The sequence below is a fragment of the Canis aureus genome, chromosome 35, assembly GCF_053574225.1.
Source record: "Canis aureus isolate CA01 chromosome 35, VMU_Caureus_v.1.0, whole genome shotgun sequence".
Lineage (NCBI taxonomy): Eukaryota > Metazoa > Chordata > Mammalia > Carnivora > Canidae > Canis > Canis aureus.
This window is the reverse complement of record NC_135645.1, coordinates 16,380,415-16,401,669: the sequence shown is the minus strand read 5'-3', so window position 1 is coordinate 16,401,669 and position 21,255 is coordinate 16,380,415. Positions and strand designations below refer to the sequence as shown.

Sequence of the window (21,255 nt, the reverse complement as noted above, 5' to 3'; positions counted from 1 at the left end):
CATTTAGGTAATGAACACATCCATCACCTCACATATTTATCTTTTTGTTGAGAATATTTAAGGTCTGTCTCAGCGAATTTAATGATATAGTGTTATCAACTATAGTCACCATGTTTTACATTAGATCAAAAGCTGAAAGCTTTACTCTTACTCTTTTGTCACCTTCTTCCTATTTCCCCCTACATCTCCAGCTTCTGAAAATAACTACTATCAACTCTCTGTTTCTATAGATGTGGCTTTTTTTAAGACTCCACATACAAGTAATACTGTACAGTATTTTTCTTGAATTTGTTTGTTTAATTTCACTTGGTATAATGTCCTCAGGGTCCATCCACGTTGTCGCAAATGCCAGTATTTCTTTCTTTTTCATAGTTGGATAAGATTCTATTGTATACATAGCACATCATCTTTATCCATTCATCTGTTTCCAGACACTTAGGTTGTGTCCATATCCTGATTATTGTAAGCAATATTGAAACAAACATGGGTGTACAGGTATCTCTTTGAGACCTTGTTTTCATTTTCTTTGGATATATAGCCAGGAGTGAGAATGCTGGATTATATGATAGTTTTAGTTTTAGTTTTTTGAGGAATGTGCATACTGTTTCTTGCTGTGGGCTGCATCAATTTACATTCTCACCAAAGTGCACAAGAGCTCCCTTTTCTCTAAATTCTTGCCAGTATTTGTCCCATCTTTTTGATGATAGCCATTCTAATAAGTGATACCTCATTGTGCTTTTATTTTTGCTAATGTAGCAAGCATCCAGGAAATAACACTCCAAAGAAAAACTAAGATACTGACACTAATCTCCTTCTAAACACCTGGTTTTGCCCTCCTATTAACCCATCCCTGTACCTCCTCTTACCCAAGTTAACCATCATTCTGAATTCTCTATTTTTTATTCTTTAAGTTTTATAGTTTTATTTCATCACTGTATATTACTAAAATATGTACGTGTGTGTGTGTGTGTGTGTGTGTGTGTGTTTGGATGTTAAATTAAAAGTGCTCAGAGGTTGGGCAGCCCGGGTGGCTCAGCAGTTTAGTGCCGCCTTTGGCCTAGGGCATGATCCTGGAGACCCGGGTTCGAGTCCCACGTCAGGCTCCCTGGATGGAGCCTACTTCTCCCTCTGCCTGTGTCTCTGCTTCTCTCTCTATCTCTCTGTTTCTCATGAGTAAATAAATAAAATATTAAAAAACAAAAGGGCTCAGAGGTAAAATAAAGGACCAGATTGTCAAGTCAAACTCAAAAGAAATCTGAAAACTTACTAAGTATCAAACTTTACTAATAATTTCAATACTACAAGCAATCAAATGGAATGGAAACAATAAGAAAAAAAAAACTGGTATACTTAGCAGGATTCTCCAGTTTTTGTTTTCTGCATTGGACACACAGATTATAGCTCGGAATAAGATAAGAGGAATATAATGAGATTTAAGGCTCACATCAGTATATATGTGATGTTGTCCAGAGAGACATGGCTCATAGATCTATAGATTTTAGGTGTGTTTAGACATTCTCAAATCATGGGCATTCTACTCAAAGCATTTCAAAGGTAAAGATTCTTTTCCTAAAATACACTATTAGTCAGCAGTTGCCTGAAATCCATTTTTGTTTACAAGAAAATTATACTGGATCATTGGCCTTATTTTCCCCAGGAAATATCCCTCCTGACCCTACAGGTAATTAGGGAAGTATATCATAGTTGCTTTACCTCTTCACTTCATGTGATGAAAAAACAGCTATTTTGAGTTGCTGCCTAGGTATTTTACTGTCTGACAATGCTGATCACACTGAGTCTGGACATTTGGTTAAGAACTTGAGCTTGTGATTCCTGCCACAAGTGGCTGCTTTGCTTTTTGTGGGTCATCTTTAAAATAACCACTTAGGGTTGAGTCCATGTAAAATTAGTGGCCTCTGCCCCAGCCAGCTTATAAGTAATGGGGGCTTGCTACCCTTCTCTATCTCGTACTCCCTCATTACCTGGGATGGAGGACTGGCCCTCAAGTCCTCCTTGAGCCTCACACCTCCCCATTTCAAGTCTAGGATTTGTAAGTAATAAATCTTTCAACTTTATTTCCTTTGTGTGAGTGTATTGGAAACTGTGCCTTCAATCAAATCAACCTTGAGGTTCATTTCCCTTAAAATGAATTCAGAAGCTGAGGGAGCTACTTGCTGATTCTATGTGGGTGACTTGTGCCTTCTCATTTCAGCAGGTAAGAATCTGCATGTTCTTCATTAAATATACAAGTTACAGGCCTCCCAACACACTTTTCAGACACTTTTCTATGGTTTATCCAGTTAAGCTTGACCAAAGAAGACACTTCCAAAGAAATGACAAGAGAATGAGCGATCCATGCATTTTGTAGCTCTTAGGTGTATAAGCTGCTTCAAATGGTATTTGCTTGTGATGTATTCTTAGTGGTCAGTGTGTCAGTGTCCCATTGCACAACTTGATGACATTTATGCTGTCCATTTATACTGGAATAGTTACTTTTGTAGGAGATTAATTTTGTTGGTTTACTGACTAACTGGCTGCCTGATGAAAATGATCACATAAATATTACAACTCGGAATAATATAAAAGGTGAGGGTGTTTGGTGTTCCAGTGTAAATACAGAAGATGAATTTTTATGTGCGGGGAAAAATTTGTAAGCATTGTGTAAAAGGAAAGTGGAGATAGGAAAACCTTATGAATAACTGAAAACTAAAATTTATTTGGCTTCAAAAACTTTTGTTCTTGTTCATCAGTATATTTACTATCTAATATAAAATGCTGTCAATTAGTGGCATGTTTCTTAAAAATGAAGCAGAGTAACCTTGTTGGCAAAATAATCAAGTTTTCCAAAAACAATGGAAATTAATTATTCGATGCAAAGGCAGAGAAAAGATCAGAAATATAAATGTCGGGCAGCCTTGGTGGCTTAGCAGTTTAGCACCACCTTCGGCCCAGGGCATAATCCTGGAGACCTGGGATCGAGTCCCATGTCCGGCTCCCCGCATGGAGCCTGCTTCTCCCTCTGCCTGTGTCTCTGCCTCTCTCTCTCTCTCTCTCTGTGTGTGTCTCTCATGAATAAGTAAATAAAATCGTAAAAAAATAAATGTGTCATTCTAAATAAGATATGCTCCTAAGGGCAGAGAGATTGTCACGAGTCACATAACTGCTCTGAATATTAAAAGATGGAATACACAGTTAATACTATGATAAAAAGTTGTCCTTTTTCAGATGGTTAATGTTGGAAATCACATAATATCAATATGTGATATTAAACATAAAAAGATAATTGCTATCACATATTACTTAAATTTGAATAGAACTATTGACTGACTAAAAATGAATCAGTTCATTGTATTTGTCTACAGGAGTGAGAATTGCTTGACCACTTTTTTTCTGTTTATTATTGAAAATATATAATACAAGAAAAGGATTTCTCTTAGTTTATCTATTTAGTGATTATTTTGTGAGCCATCAAATGGATTAGTACAGGTGCAGTAGCATCAAACTAATAGAGTACAAGCTATATATGCAACAAGAATCAAGAGTAATGGCTCATTTTTGAAAGTTCAAGAGCTAAATGATAATTCACATATTCCTTTATTTATGGAGAAGGCTGGCAATCATCAATAGATCTTGGTTCATGGTTGTCCTTCATGGTTGAAGGGCACAGTGAACAACGTGAATACTTTTTCCATCACAGATATTTTAGTGTGCACATTTTAAAGTATACTCTATGAACTTTGCATGAGCAGGTGACCAAGACTTGGTAACTCAGACCCACTGATTCTAGAGTAATAGCAATTGATTAAATGTGAGCATGTGATTTAATATATCCTTGGAACTATTGCAAGAAAAAGCATCCCTCCTCCGCAATTTATGAGGAGTATTTTGAGAGGGTAAAATCAGAGACATTACCAGCTCAAGAGGAGAGTTTGCTCAAGAGTGGAGTCAAAACAGAAATAGGAATGAGAAATGGAGAAGGCTTTATCAAGTCTCAAGGATATTGTGTGAACCAATGGATTTATTTGTGTTTGAAGCCACATTTGCCACAAATTTTTAGTTTTTATTCTTTAGCTATTTGAATGTGATGTTTTGCCACCTGAAAAGGAAGGAATCCTAAGCACAAAATATAATGTGGCAATTAAGACCCTAGATTTTCAAGTCATGCTAAATAGACTTAAATCTTGACCCCAACACTTAACTTACTGTGTGGCCTACTAGTCTTTTAGCTTCTTTGTGCCTCTGTTACATTATTTATATATAAAAAAATGAGAATAATAGTACTTACTTCAAAGAGTGCTTGTGATGGCAAAAAGAGACAAAATATGTACATTACAATATTTGTAAATTAAGCATGTGTAAAAGAACTCAATTTCTGGCATATTTTAAAGACTTACTGTTAATTGTCATTTTAAAATCTTTATTACCACTTATAAAATTGTCAGCTATTGAAAACTTCATCCAAATCTGTGTAAGAATCCACAAACACAGAAATACTTTAGAGCTGAATAAAACAAAAGAGTGGAATGGGAATTCATTATTTAGAATTCTAAATCTAAACTTTAAGGAAACATTTCAGGGGGATGTAGGAGGACAAACAGGTCTGACAAAGTAGATGGAAAGTGTCAGAACTGGTGCCTACCAGCATCAAGCCAGCTAGCCTGAAGGGACACAAATAAAATGGCACCTGCTTCCATTCCAGAGAAAGTTTCTACAGATCCTTGCCCTTGCCCCTCTAGCACAGGCTCTAAAACTAGTCAGTAAACCATGTATGGTCTAGGCACTTTTTAAACTGCTGCATCTGCACCGAGTCTTGGGATGAGTGATATTGTACACAGGCTCTCCTGGACTTAAGCCCTGCTGAATTTCAAATCTCCTGGAGTTAAGTCTTGCTGATTTTCAAAGCCAGACATTATGGAGTTTTGTCTTCTAGGTGCAGGTCCCGAAGGCAGGAGGGGCTGATGTGGGGCTTGAACTTTTCACTATTCAGGGAGGACCTCTGTCACTGCAAGACCCCTCCAGCATGTGGGTTGTTGTGCTGCAGGGTTGATTCCTGTTTCTCTGTTGCTACTATACTGTTCTGCTAGTCTTCAGGTTGTTCTCAGAGCGAGTTGTACTATATATGTAATTGCATCCTTTCTGTATCCAGTATCCTCCTACTTTGTCATCTCCCCTTGTCTTCAGCCAGGCCTTTATTAAAAAAAACATAGTTTCACAATATCCATCTCCAAAGTGAATCATCCAGCAACATGTGTGTACTTTCTACTATTTGAAAATATTTTCACTTTTTTTTTAAGAGTATTTCTTTTTTTTTTAAATTTATTTATGATAGTCACAGAGAGAGAGAGAGAGAGAGAGAGAGAGAGAGAGGCAGAGACACAGGCAGAGGGAGAAGCAGGCTCCATGCACCGGGAGCCCGACGTGGGATTCGATCCAGGGTCTCCCGGATCGTGCCCTGGGCCAAAGGCAGGCGCCAAACCGCTGCGCCACCCAGGGATCCCTATTTTCACTTTTAAAAAATATTTCTAAAATGTCTCAAGAAGAGAAATACAGCTTTGATTTACAAATTAGATGGGAAATAATATCTACCAGTTTGTTCACATGCATGTATTGATTTGTTCAGGGGCTATATCCAATTTTAAAATTTCATATAGTGAGTCCTTTATGTGTAAAAGTATATCCATTCTCCACTTATGAGTACTTAAGATGGAATTATTATTAGCTCAACAAGTATTTCAAAGTGGGAAAAGCACCACAAAGACATAGATTTCCCAGGAGAGACATAGAAACTCTCTCTTTGTTTGCTAACCCAGGGGACTGTAGGATATAAGATAACTTTCTGACCTTTGTTCGATTTGTTTTTCTTTATCTTAAAATTCTTTCAGGTAAAATATCCTTCATCCCAGGATAATTGAACTCACAGATCATCACAATGAGAGGTGGATAAAAATAATATAGCAGTATATAACAATTGTATCTCATTATTAAAAAAAGATGAAAAAGGTACATTCATAAATCAAACATATGTAGTGATAAAATAGAATGAATTACTTCTACATGGAAAGAAAGAAAGTGCTATACTAACACACACACACACACACACACACACACACAATCGGGGTGGAAAATTTTCTTGGGAGATTCTTTAGAAGCCAAAACATAGGGAGAATAAAAGTCTTGCCCCAAGTCATACAGCTAGTTAGTTAATGGAGGTATGATTATAAAATTTACCTAGGAAATAGCATTTGATAACAACATGCAGATTTTGTAAAAATGAGGTCTGAGGAAAAGTCTCTTATTTTTATGTTTCTTTTTCCTTTACTACTTGGGATGCATTATTAGTGACATTAATAGCCATCACTGTTTTAATAACATTGTAAAAGCATTATTTATTCAATACTGATTTTTTGTGATAAAATAAAGATTGTATTTAAGTAATCATGTGTATTTTGCCCAAATAACTATAAGACTAAATTAAAATTCTAACTTGAATATTTAAATCAGAAAATAAGAATGGACTAAGAACACCCAGGACTATCTTTGAGCCCTTTTTCATATGGAAAAAAAAATAGTGTTCAATTTCATAATGAATGAGTTTTCATTTATCATTTAATTTCAGTATGCTTTGATTTCATAGAAAATATCCCATGTCCCTTCAAATCCATTAGAATGTTATATAGAAAAAACAACAAGTGTTGGAGAGGATTTAAGAGAAATTGGAATACTTGTGCACTGTTGGGGGAGATGTAAAACAGTACAGAAAACACTATGGAAAACAATATAGTGGTTTCTCAAAAAATTAAAACTAGAATTACCATACCACCTAGTTTTTTTTTCCATTTCAAAAGAGTTGGAAGGAAGATCTCAAATGTAATTTTACACCCGTGTTCTTATGTTAGTCACAATAGCCTAAAGTAGAAGCAACTTTTGTGTCTATCAGTGGCTAAGTGGATAAAGAGTGTGTTATATGTACAGTAGCATATTATTACATAGCTTTAATAAGGAAGAAAATCCTGACACATGCCACAACATGTATGAACCTAGAGAACATTATGCTAAGTGAAAGAAGCCAGTCACAAAAGACAAATATTATTGTATAATTCTATTTGTATGAAGTATACAGAGTAGTTACATTCATAGAGACTATAAGTAGAATAGTAATTACCAGGGGCTGGGGATAGGGGAGAATGGGGAATTGTTTATTGTGTACAGAGTTTCAGTTTTGCAAGATGCAAAAATACCTTCTGGAGATAAGCAGAATAATGTAAATATACTTAACACTACTGAACTGCACACTTAAAAATGGTTAAGATGATAAATTTTATGTTATGTACATTTTGCCACAATTATAAATAAATACAAATACAAGGAAAAAAGTCATCCCCAATGATTGTAGCGTTGCAACCAGAGTTTAGAAGAATTGTGCCTATCTAAACCAATGGTTTTCAAGATGTGTCCCTGAATTAGCAGTATCATCATAGCTTTTATAACTTCAAAAAATTCATTTAGTGTTTTATTCACCCTACTTAATAGAACAAAACAGAATCTGGATTAATATTGGGTAATATCTGGTCCTCACTAACGATAAAATTCATAGTGTAGTGATTTTTTTGTAAAATGAATAAAATTAGTATAATGTAGGAATTCAGAAAGTGTTCAATACTGTTTTACATTTACCTTATAAGGTATTTATCTGTAAAGTAAATAATTTCATTTTAAAAATTTTGTTCAAGCCAATAGTAATGCAAATAAAATTAGAAAATAGTGGTCACTGTAAATAATGTCAAAAGTTATACAGGTTGTTTTTTGTGAACAAATGGACATTACCATAGGGTACTATTCAAAATATTTTTCCTCCTAATGTTATTGAGATACAGTTGATATTCAGCATTGTATGACATAATGATTTGGTATATGTATATATTGTGAAATGATTTCCAAACAGATAAAAACTCCTAAAATCCACTCTCTCAGCAGCTTTCACATATACAATATGGTATTGTTACACATGGGCAAGTCTTTGGAGACACTGGCCATGGTACTGAACCTAAAGCATTTAGAAATGCTCTGTAGTGTTCCAGGTATTGCCTCTTTGGTTTCTAGATGATGAGAGACAAGAGGAGGGACAGTATTGTGGTGGCATTGGGTGGCAAAGACAATGATGAGATACATAAAGGGTTCAGAGCACCCAGTGAATATCATTTGGAATGGAAATATTTCAGTATTTCAACAGCTGGCCTGGATGTACTGCTGTGTACTGATGAAGATCAGTCCTGGCTATATTTTATTGGCTTTGAAAAGTTCATGATCACATGCATCTGCCAACTTTAATTAGTTTTAATATATTACATTGAAAATATAAAAATGTCATAAAATGGGATGTCTGGATTTGAAATAGATCAAAGCTCTGGGAAGTTGGAGGTATTAATACAGTAGTAGATACTAAATTGTAAAATTTCAGAATAAAAACCAAAGTTGAGTGATCCAAGATAAGTATGTAATCTCACAAGATAGTAATAATTCAGTGGTTTTCACTGTTTAAACTGTGTTCAATTGGTCTGGAAGAGGGGGTGAAAACTGCTTAAATACTTTGTGGAAGTGGCTAAATTTAAAAAATGCCAAAATGTAACCTAAGAAAATAATAATTCACAATGATTACTTTCAGTTATGAATTTTGAACATTCTGGTGAATAATGTTTCAATAATTATTTCTGTATAGTATATGTGTCATATTATCTTTCCAATCATGGTTGGTAATTACTATTAATTTCACAATGACACACATAAGTTACCTTCCTGTGCATTTGGAAGGATAACTCTATGATATATCTAGTAAAAATAGAAATATATTTTTCTTGTATATAGTAAAAATAGAAATACTTTTCACAGTGTGGAAAATATTAGTTTCTTTATTTTATGGTTCTAATAAACCCCTTAGGAAGCTAGTAAAATATAACCAAAATAGTACTGAGAATTTTTTCCTTTTATCTTGAATCATTTCAGGGTAAGTTACTGACACAGTATCTCAACATTTCAGAATACTCTAGAATATATTTCCTATAAATAAGATCTCTTACATAACTAGACTATAGCCATCAGAATCAGGAAATTAATAGTATACTTGATAGCATCTAATGAGTAGCCTCAAGTTTTGCCAGTGTTCTCAATAATATCCTTTTTAGCAAAGTATACAATTCAATCACGTTGCATTTATTTGCCATGTTCCTTTAAATTCACTCCTCTAGTTATTTTGTAAAATTCACATTTGTTTTATGTTTTCTCATAATTAGATTCACAGTATGCACTTTTGCCAGGAATATCCCAGAAGTGGTGCTTTGTTTTTTATTGTATCTTATCAGGTAGTACACAATTTGTTAGCCTTAATCACTTTATTAAGGTAGTATTTGTCATATTTCTGCATTTTAAATCACTCTTTCTTTCCTATGTATTCAATACATATTTTATTTTGAGGTATTTGAAACCATGTAAATATCACATTGCTCAGCAAATTTTTACCTACTAATCTTAAGATCTATTGATATTTTTTGGCTGAATTAATTATTTCTTTTTTTAAATAAATTTTATTTATTTATTCATGAGACACACACACAGAGAGAGAGAGAGAGAGAGAGAGAGAGAGAGAGAGAGAAAGGCACAGAAACACTAGCAGAGGGAGAAGCAGGCTCCATGCAGGGAGCCCGATGTGGGACTCGATCCTGGAACCCCAGGATCACGCCCTGGGCTGAAGGCAGCACTAAACCGCTGAGCCACCCGGGCTACCCTATATGCCATTCTTTCTTTTGGGCAAGTATTTATGGTTAGAACTGCCAGGTCTTATGCTTCTATATAATTTTGTTTATATATATGTATTTAACTTTATAATAAACTGCTCAACTATTTTCCAAAGTGGATATACCATTTAATATTTCTACTCAAAAACTTTGAGAGTTCTGGATGTTTAAAATCCTCATCAATAGTTGATAATTTCAAACTTCCTAATTTTTGCCACTCTAGATTGTGCACAGTGATATCTCATTATGGTTTTAATTTGTATTTCTCTGGTGACTCAAGCATACTTCTATGTGTTTATTAGCTATATATATCATCTTTTGTGATATGTTCATTCAAATATTTTCTTCAGTTTGTATCATTTTCATTTTCTTCTTACTGAGTTGTAAGTAATAATATTTGGAGTATTATTCCTTCGTCATGTATAAATATTATAAATGTTTTCTCTTATTTCTTCATTTAAGGTGTTTTTTGAAAAGCAAAAGTTTTAATTTGCTGAAGTCCAAGTTTTTTAAATGTTTTTTTCTCTTCTTTTCCTTTCTTTTCTTTTTCTTTTTCTTTTTCTTTTTCTTTTTCTTTTTCTTTTTCTTTTCTTTCTTTTTTCTTTTTTCTTTTTTTCTTTTCTTTTCTTTCTTTTTTCTTTTTTCTTTATTCCGTGTGTGTGTGTGTGTGTGTGTGTGTGTGTGTGTTTTCTTACTTAAAGGTCCTTGCATAATCAACACCAGCCTTAGTGAGAATCCTAAGCAGAATTCTGGAGCTTTTTCTCTGTGATGTCTGTGCTCTGTAGTGCTCTGCCTTATCTGCTTCTTCCTTCCAGAACTCCAATTTTATCTCTTTAAGAATTTTTCTTTTATTTAAGTTCCCAAATAAGTTGAGATAAGTTACTGACATGGTGCCTCTACCACTTCTGAACACTCTAGTGTATTCACTATGAATCGTTAATGCTCTGCTTAGAGTCCAGTCCAGGAAGTGTCTCCACACAGAAAGTCTGAGTGAGTTTTGAGCCTATCTAATTGATTTCCCTTCTCTCAGAAATCACAGCTGTATGCTGCGTGTTGCTCAGTGTATCAGAATGATGGCTGTATATATTTTGTCCAGTTTGTGGTTATGGTGAGAAGTCAAGTCTTGTACCAATTACTGTACCAAGGTTCAGGTGGAAGTCCTATGATAGACTCTCAATTCAATTTTGAAATAGATATTTAGAAAGTGAAATGTAAGCTGCAACACCATTCTTTTTAGTGATCACATCTTAGAAAATTACATCCTTGCGGGCTCCTGGATGGCTCAGTTGATTAAGTGTCCGCCTTCATCTCAGTTCATGATCTCAGGGTCCTGAGATTGAGCCCTGTAGTGGACTCTGCTCAGTAGGGAGCCTGCTTCCCCCCTCTCTCTTGCCCCAGCCATGCTCTCTCTTGCTGTTTCTTTCTCTCAAATACATAAAATCTTTTTAAAAAATTAAATTCCTCTCAAATAAATCTTAAAAAAAAATCCTGAAGCTCTAAAGTATACTCTTAAAAGTCCTACCAAGAACTGCCCAGCTCTAGTTAGAGCTCTATGTCAGGTCTTTCTCCAGTCAAAATAAAGTCTCTCAGCTTATGGTATCCGGAATACAAGCAAATGGAATAATTACTTTAATATACCTTCAAACATCATGGTATTACATACATACTTATGAAATATGTGGGAGGGCCTCCATGACATATAGAAGTACATACACACCCTTAAAAGATCTAATAAATGACTGAATGCCTTAGCCTATAATGCTGAGCAAATCTCATGTTAATAAAAATTTGAAGATGTGTTGAAGTGTAATAATTAAGTGCAAGGAATAAGCTAATCTTCAGAAGATGAACTTTTGCTTCTATGAAACTTTTTGCCTTATATGTATTCTGTTTTTCCCTACATTCTTTTAAACAGCTTTTAAAAAGGTTATAAAAAATAAAATAAAAAGGTTATAAGTCACACTATTTTTTTTTTATTGGTGTTCAATTTACTAACATACAGAATAATACCCAGTGCCCGTCACCCATTCACTCCCACCCCCCGCCCTCCTCCCCTTCTACCACCCCTAGTTCGTTTCCCAGAGTTAGCAGTCTTTACGTTCTGTCTCCCTTTCTGATATTTCCCACACATTTCTTCTCCCTTCCCTTATTTTCCCTTTCACTATTATTTATATTCCCCAAATGAATGAGAACATATAATGTTTGTCCTTCTCCGACTGACTTACTTCACTCAGCATAATACCCTCCAGTTCCATCCATGTTGAAGCAAATGGGGGGTATTTGTCATTTCTAATAGCTGAGTAATATTCCATTGTATACATAAACCACATCTTCTTTATCCATTCATCTTTCGTTGGACACCGAGGCTCCTTCCACAGTTTGGCTATAGTGGCCATTGCTGCTAGAAACATCGGGGTGCAGGTGTCCCGGCGTTTCATTGCATTTGTATCTTTGGGGTAAATCCCCAACAGTGCAATTGCTGGGTCGTAGGGCAGGTATATTTTTAACTGTTTGAGGAACCTCCACACAGTTTTCTAGAGTGGCTGCACCAGTTCACATTCCCACCAACAGTGTAAGAGGGTTCCCTTTTCTCCGCATCCTCTCCAACATTTGTTGTTTCCTGCCTTGTTAATTTTCCCCATTCTCACTGGTGTGAGGTGATATCTTATTGTAGTTTTGATTTGTATTTCCCTGATGGCAAGTGATGCAGAGCATTTTCTCATATGCATGTTGGCCATGTCTATGTCTTCCTCTGTGAGATTTCTGTTCATGTCTTTTGCCCATTTCATGATTGGATTGTTTGTTTCTTTGGTGTTGAGTTTAAGAAGTTCTTTATAGAGCTTGGAAACTAGCCCTTTATCTGATATGTCATTTGCAAATATCTTCTCCCATTCTGTAGGTTGTCTTTGAGTTTTGTTGACTGTATCCTTTGCTGTGCAAAAGCTTCTTATCTTGATGAAGTCCCAATAGTTCATTTTTGCTTTTGTTTCTTTTGCCTTCGTGGATGTATCTTGCAAGAAGTTACTATGGCCGAGTTCAAAAAGGGTGTTGCCTGTGTTCTTCTCTAGGATTTTGATGGAATCTTGTCTCACATTTAGATCTTTCATCCATTTTGAGTTTATCTTTGTGTATGGTGAAAGAGAGTGGTCTAGTTTCATTCTTCTGCATGTGGATGTCCAATTTTCCCAGCACCATTTATTGAAGAGACTGTCTTTCTTCCAATGGATAGTCTTTCCTCCTTTATTGAATATTAGTTGCCCATAAAGTTCAGGGTCCACTTCTGGATTCTCTATTCTGTTCCACTGATCTATGTGTCTGTTTTTGTGCCAGTACCACACTGTCTTGATGACCACAGCTTTGTAGTACAACCTGAAATCTGGCATTGTGATGCCCCCAGATATGGTTTTCTTTTTTAAAATTCCCCTGGCTATTCGGGGTCTTTTCTGATTCCACACAAATCTTAAAATAATTTGTTCTAACTTTCTGAAGAAAGTCCATGGTATTTTGATAGGGATTGCATTAAACGTGTATATTGCCCTGGTAACATTGACATTTTCACAATATTAATTCTGCCAATCCATGAGCATGGAATATTTTTCCATCTCTTTGTGTCTTCCTCAATTTCTTTCAGAAGTGTTCTATAGTTTTGAGGGTATAGATCCTTTACATCTTTGGTGAGGTTTATTCCTAGGTATCTTATGCTTTTGGGTGCAATTGTAAATGGGATTGACTCCTTAATTTCTCTTTCTTCAGTCTCATTGTTAGTGTATAGAAATGCCACTGACTTCTGGGCATTGATTTTGTATCCTGCCACACTACCGAATTGCTGTATGAGTTCTAGCAATCTTGGGGTGGAGACTTTTGGGTTTTCTATGTAGAGTATCATGTCATCGGCGAAGAGAGAGAGTTTGACTTCTTCTTTGCCAATTTGAATGCCTTTAATGTCTTTTTGTTGTCTGATTGCTGAGGCTAGGACTTCCAGTACTATGTTGAATAGCAGTGGTGAGAGTGGACATCCCTGTCTTGTTCCTGATCTTAGGGGAAAGGCTCCCAGTGCTTCCCCATTGAGAATGATATTTGCTGTGGGCTTTTCATAGATGGCTTTTAAGATGTCGAGGAATGTTCCCTCTATCCCTACACTCTGAAGAGTTTTAATCAGGAATGGATGCTGTATTTTGTCAAATGCTTTCTCTGCATCCAATGAGAGGATCATATGGTTCTTGGTTTTTCTCTTGCTGATATGATGAATCACATTGATTGTTTTACGGGTGTTGAACCAGCCTTGTGTCCCAGGGATAAATCCTACTTGGTCATGGTGAATAATTTTCTTAATGTACTGTTGGATCCTATTGGCCAGTATCTTGTTGAGAATTTTTGCATCCATGTTCATCAGGGATATTGGTCTGTAATTCTCCTTTTTGGCGGGGTCTTTGTCTGGCTTTGGAATTAAGGTGATGCTGGCTTCATAGAACGAATTTGGAAGTACTCCATCTCTTTCTATCTTTCCAAACAGCTTTAGGAGAATAGGTATGGTTTCTTCTTTAAACGTTTGATAGAATTCCCCTGGGAAGCCATCTGGCCCTGGACTCTTGTGTCTTGGGAGGTTTTTGATGACTGCTTCAATTTCCTCCCTGGTTATTGGCCTGTTCAGGTTTTCTATTTCTTCCTGTTCCAGTTTTGGTAGTTTGTGGCTTTCCAGGAATGCGTCCATTTCTTCTAGATTGCCTAATTTATTGGCGTATAGCTGTTCATACTATGTTTTTAAAATCGTTTGTATTTCCTTGGTGTTGGTAGTGATCTCTCCTTTCTCATTCATGATTTTATTAATTTGAGTCTTCTCTCTCTTCTTTTTAATAAGGCTGGCTAATGGTTTATCTATCTTATTAATTCTTTCAAAGAACCAACTCCTGGTTCTGTTGATCTGTTCCACTCACACTATTTTTGAATCATAAAAATTTCATTGTGGATTTTTTACCTTCTCTTTCTCTAGTAGAAGTACCATACATTATTGAACTGTGTGGTGATGAAGGTTTTTTTTTTTTTTTTTTGTCATATACCATGTAATCATTATTACAAAAATTAGATTAGTAAGAGTTTTGAATGAGAAATTTAACTGTCATACAGAAATTGATGTCACTTCTAGATTCTCTTACTAGACCTTCCCACATGATTATTGATCAAATTGTTCCTGTCCGGCATTATTACAGCCGGACATACAAGAAAGTGTTTGAAGGAAGTTTAAGATTACTTAACTTTCACTTTATATAGCAGAATAAATAAATCTAGATGGACTTCAGTTCACTGCTATCTTTGTTCTCTTTCCTTTCTCTTTTCCCCGGCCAGTTTAATGGAGTTTAAGCAATAAAGGAGGGAGTGTGGGATATTGGCTGCAAAAAAGGCTAATGCCCAGTACGTAGAAGTTATCTGCACATATTTTATTTCACTGAACTGTTGACTCTTGCTTAGCAATTGAAAGTTTCTCAATCATCTGATGACTTAGTTTATGCAATAATAAAATATAATAATCTTAAAAAGTATCTTTATTTGTCTAACAATCCCAGAATAACTTTTTGAGGGTTCTTCAGAAATGATAGAATAATTTCTATTTAGAAATGATAAGTGTGAAATCCAGTATGTAGTGGTTTTGTGATGACAGAATAGAGTTACTTTCCAATTTCTCTACTGTATTTGAGAAGCTAGTGCTTCTCAAATTTCCATGTGCGTGAGAATCACCTAGAAGGTGAATTTCTCTCAGATTTTCTGATTCAGTTAGTCTGGATGAGGGCCTGAGAATTTGCATTTCTAAGACGTTCCCAGGTGGTGATGATGGTGCTTGGAGCAGCACTGCTTCAGGAAACCATATTATCAGAACAAAATTGGTTCTTTAGGCAGATTGTTTCATAAGTGGTAAATATATTTGCTAACTTGGCTAACTGCCTGCCCTTGAAAATGAACTATAAATATTGCTTTTTCTATTATGTATAAGTGTTTTAATTTCTGTACTTGTAACAATGATATTGGTTGGGATGATGCAGTTTACATCTATTATAATTCTTTCCACAAGAGTTTCTTTATTCTAGGAAAGCCCAGGCTTTTGTATTCGAATACAAGTTTTATGTCTGTTTATTTTCCTTGTCAGACCAAGTCTGATTTATAAATGTGCCCTGAATACATGCCTGCACTGTGATATGTAAATTAGAGTGCAATAAAGTCAGTGATTCAGTTCAACTGTACATTGTACCAATAACTTCTTTTTCCCCTTTTTTCTGCAATATATTCTAAGATTTTCGCACCATGTGCTTTTCTTTCACACATAGATCATGGCATACTATTTTCTACTGCTACATAGAAGTAAATTTAAATGCAGATTATTAATTAAAGCCTTTCCATCAAAAATACAACTTTTTAAAAAGATCACTTTAACACATTAACTTACAACTATATGCTACTTTCAAATTCTAAGCCAGCCTGCCTTCCTGCCTGCCTGCCTGCCTTCCTTCCTTCCTTCCTTCCTTCCTTCCTTCCTTCCTTCCTTCCTCTTTCTTCCTTTCCTTCCTCTTTCTTCCTTTCCTTTCTCTCTCTCTTTCTTTCTTTCTTTCTTTCTTTCTTTCTTTCTTTCTTTCTTTCTTTCTTTCTCTTTCTTTCTTTCTTTCTTTCTTTCTTTCTTTCTTTCTTTCTTTCTTCTTTCTTTCTTTCTTTCTTTCTTTCTTTCTTTCTTTCTTTCTTTCTTTCTCTCTCTCTCTCTCTCTCTCTCTCCTTCCTAATATGCATACACATGCATGTGAGCATACACACAATATACATACGTGTACATACACAATTATTTAATCATTATAATAATATCAGTTTATTTGTGTAGTACTTACAGTTATAATACTGTAAAATGCCCCAACATTCACATAAAGTAGAGTGATAAAGCATGCGATTTCCTCTATATCACATACAGGAAATAAGCATAGCTTAGTTTTATGGGAAATTTGATGTTTCTGTGGGTTCAACTGTTGGGCATGAAGAATATCAATCACACAATGACAGTCCCTTTTACATTCTCTAAATACACAATGACATATACTCTACCCTTTGCTTTCCAAAGGCAATTTTATTAATGGTGATATTATGACTTTTTTACCTTTCCAAAAATGACTATTTTAATATCCATTATCGATAAAGTTAATTTTAGAATTATTGAGATAGCAAGTTAGAGTCAACTATCACATACTAAATATTAGTTATAAAATGATGTTTTTCATTTTGGTTCATAGGAATCTAGGTTCAAGACTTTGGAGAAGGGATTTAAACTAATTATAGAATAATAAATGAAATTTAAAAATTATAGAATGAATCATCTAATTAACAGGAGAGGAAATTGAATTTTAGAGGCTCTAAATGACATGTTCCACACATCCCATTTGGCAGAAAGCCTGAATTAGAACCTGGGTGTTCTGATTTCTAGAACTATGTTCTTTTCACTACCCATTTCAGAGGCATAAATTCAAAAAGAATGATGACCAGTAAAAATATGACTCATATTAGAAAACAACATTGAAGATGTTCTCCTATTCTTATCTGTAGCCTCCACTCTTTGATCTTCTCATCTTTATGCTTAGACTATGAATAATTAGAAGCCTGAAAGGAGCTATTAGCATTGCTGACTTTCAGGAGGATGGTAACAGTATGTATCAATGGTTTATTAAGTTATCATAGTGTGTTCAACATGAATAATCACCAAATCATAGTAATAAATAAATGCAGGCACCCATATATTATAGTTCTCCTCATTGCAAGAAATCACATATCATATCATTTACTTTGTCAGTATTTTTAGTGCATTCATCATATTATACTAAGTACTGAACCCCCCAAAAATATATTATTCTTGTAGAATAATTCATGTATGGAATTTCTGTGTTATTTTAAAAATCAGCCCATGAAATTGCACCAATATACACATTCCTAAGAGTAGAAAGTGAAACCAGAAACCAGACAATCAAATCAGGCTACATGAATAGCATGATTTGAGGCAGCATCACAAACATTTAATCAAAGTAAAATTATGTCTAGAGTCTGACAAATATCCTCTTATTAGCAACACCAGCCTACTCAAGGGGGAAAATAAATTTTTAAAGGACTTCACATCTGAGGTTGAATGCTTCCAGCCTCCATGGTATTTGTTTTTTCTATCTTTTTTAATCACTACTGAGATCTTCTTAAATCATTCTCTTCATAAGCATTTGGGATCTTAGAATATTAACATTGCGAAGAATCCTTTGAATACATATGGATCAGCTTTCACTTCATCGATGAGGGAAGCCAATGCCCCAAGGAAAACATGACTTTGAGAAGGTTGCACAGTGATTTTTGGGAAAACTGACAGTAGAACCTCTGCAGATGACTTCCAGACTATTATGTACCAATTACTTGGTTAAGACAAATGGAATTGATGGTGTTCTGGGCTCCATGGTTACCCATTCTTTGTTTATTACTTTGTGTCACTTTGACACTATTCACAGTAAGTTAAGTCCTGAGCACAGGGGGTTTATTTTGTTCTATAGCTTTCAATTCAGTTGAAACGTTACCTTATTTATTATAGCAGCAGCTCCAAAAGAAACTTCTTTGAATAATAATAAAAAAACCGAAGAAAGTAATAGTTCAGTTTGGAGTATTAAAGAAAGTTGAATAAATTGGTATCTATAAAAAGCTGCTTCCTATTGGGTTAGTACAAAGAGTGAACTTTGCAGAAGTCTATAATTAAAATCTAAATTCTCCCTTAGTTTTCATGCAAGGGGGCCAGGATTCCTGCTTTTAAAAAGATGGCTTTTTAAAACAATGACTAAACGTCTTATCTTGTTCAGTCCAACTTCTCTTTATTCCTTCTTCCATAAAGCTGCTAACATTACATTTTCAGGTCACTAACTTAAACCTTGGGGCTTTGCCATGTTGTGAAGCAAAGGATGGAGAAGGAACTATGATTTAAATGTTAACATTTGAGTTCAAAGAAAACTGGACACAGTCAATAGCTAAAGCAATTTATTTCTTTAATTGAAAGAAAAAAACAACAACAGGCAAAATCATGCGTTTTAGAAAGCTAAAGACAAATCTACATGTGATTATTTATTATCAACATCACAATAGAAGGGAGGATAGAAAGTACAGGAGGATATTGTAGATTTGGAATGAGAACCTCTGCATTTAAATTACCAGTCTGTTTCTTACCAACAGGGTGACTTTAGGTAAATAAATCACTAACCCTTCCTGACCCTCAGTTTACTCTTCCATAATATGGAGACAGTATATCCATCCTCTCTGCCTGCTCAAGTATGCACAATATGGAGTGATTAAGATTATTAAAGATGATAATACATTTTAAAATACCTAGAATAATAAAAAATAAAATAAATAAAAATAAAAAATAAAATACCTAGAATATCATGTGATATATATTGTTAAGATGTACTTTAAATAGGTAGGACGTATGACTAATGTAAACTCATACCTAGATATTACAGACTAAGTATTCTGATGATCTCAATCCTATAATCTGAACATCAATATTTTAATTTACTTGGAAAGTACCTTTGAGATTATGGCCAAGCAGTGGAACACATTTGAATATATAGTCCTTTCAGCAGTTGATATAGGTACTTCATGAAGTGGATGTATCCTTAAAAGAAAGCATATAAAGAGAATATCATTTGAATCATTTTCTCATTGGCTTCTATCAATTTTTAAAATGGTGTTTCAAAAGGAAAAAAATGGCTCTAGGATCTAATAAAAATCTGACAAAGAGAAAAAGTATTGTGAAAGAGGCATCAAATTTTCTCTGTTTGACAGGGACCTGTATTAGTTCTAGAGCAGGTAATGTACTCTTTGGTTGAGAGGAGAAGTGCTGTGGCAGGTTCTCATAGCATCCTTTGGCAGAGCTGAATCAGTAGGAGCAAAGTGCAGTAATGATGTCATCTTGGAACTGGAAGTTCCTTCTTTGGGCCTATCTACAGGTTTCATGGCAAAGGAATGGGTGAGATGAAACCAGCTCATACTGTTCACTCTGACACTCATGATTAAACAATGTCAGGAGACAAGAAATGGGGAGTGAATATCATGCTTCCAGAATAGTCTAGTCTGTTAGCAAAGGTATCTACTGATAGATACTATGATTATAAATTTCTCAAAAGCGTTCAACTGATTTTCTTTCTCAGTTTTCTTTTATAACTGTATTGAATTTTCACCAGTGTACATGTAAAAGATCAGGTCCAATTGTCTAGTAAACATTGCATTTTATGACTCCGCTGTTAAAAGGAGCCCCAACTATTTCTAGCCTATCCAGATTGAGGATCATACTTAGATGAATCCCTATCGGAACAAAACTGTCTTTCCCATTGATCCTTCTCAAAAGATCGAAAGGGTCTTTCAAATGATGTGGGTCAAAAGTCAGAAGAGATATTTGAAGCATGTTGTTATTCTACTTCTCTAGAATGCTGAACCAACATTCAATATCTCTATGTTCTTATATCATTTGCAAACTTATTTTTTTCCCTCTAAGATTAACAAGGATGATCCAAACTGGGCATCACAGAACCATCTGTATCAGTTAATAGATCTGTAACGTTCTGTGGAGTGGTGGAGATAGCTTTAAAATTTAAGGCACAAACAGCAGTTCCTAAACATTGCTCCACAGGCCAATGCCAACTGGCACTTTGTGATCATTTGAGGAAGCTTTTAGATAGTACAGAATCCCAGTGGTACCTGGGTGGCTCAAAGGTTGAGTGACTGACTCTTGATTTTGGCTCAGGTCATGATCTCAGGATGTGAGATTGAGCCCTGTGTGGAGCACCTCATGGGGCTCCTAACGCAGCAGGAAATCTTTCTCCTCCTTCTTCCTTTGCCCCTCTCCTGATTTGCACATGCTCTCTCTCTCTCTCTCTCTCTAAAAATAAAAAATCAATTGATCAATATTTTTTTTTTAATTTTTATTTATTTATGATAGAGAGAGGCAGAGACATAGGCAGAGGGAGAAGCAGACTGAGCACTTTCAGGTATTCAATTTAAATCAACAATGTTATTGAACATCTATCATATTTCTGCTCTTTTTGTATTTAGGGTTTCACTTGTACCTCAATAAAAAATTCAGTACCTATACTTCAGTCTGTAGCAGGATAACAAGTATTTCCATTTATTACTTTTTCCTGAGACCTCTTTAATATGTACTCCTGAAGCTATTGTTAAATTAAACTTCAATTAGGTAGGAATGGACATCAACATTTTAAGAGGTCATTCTATTTTATTCATTTATCGAATACCTACAGTGTGCCAGGCACTAGAACAATGAATAATGCTCCTTTTCTAATGTAAGAAAATCAGCTCACCTAAATGGAAAAATAAGTTACCACTTTTAAAAGGGGATTTTAATAACTTGACACAGAAAAATCAATTAAAAGCCAGGGAGTAAGAGAATGGGGAAGAAAACAGA

The 21,255-nt window shown here is 35.0% G+C and overlaps 1 protein-coding gene across 4 annotated transcripts in view; it reads left to right on the top strand.

Moving 5' to 3' along the window:
• The window catches only part of LOC144305530 (uncharacterized), a 355,637-nt gene that overhangs the window by 134,565 nt on the left and 199,817 nt on the right, over positions 1 to 21,255 (top strand). For 3 of the 4 annotated variants that reach the window (XM_077884438.1, XM_077884437.1, XM_077884435.1), the window contains exon 1: positions 10,565 to 10,778. The gene's annotated coding sequence lies outside the window, so the exon portion shown is untranslated. Of the gene's footprint in view, positions 1 to 2,090; positions 2,216 to 10,564; positions 10,779 to 21,255 lie in introns of those variants that run through there. The other variant, XM_077884436.1, reaches the window with a different exon arrangement.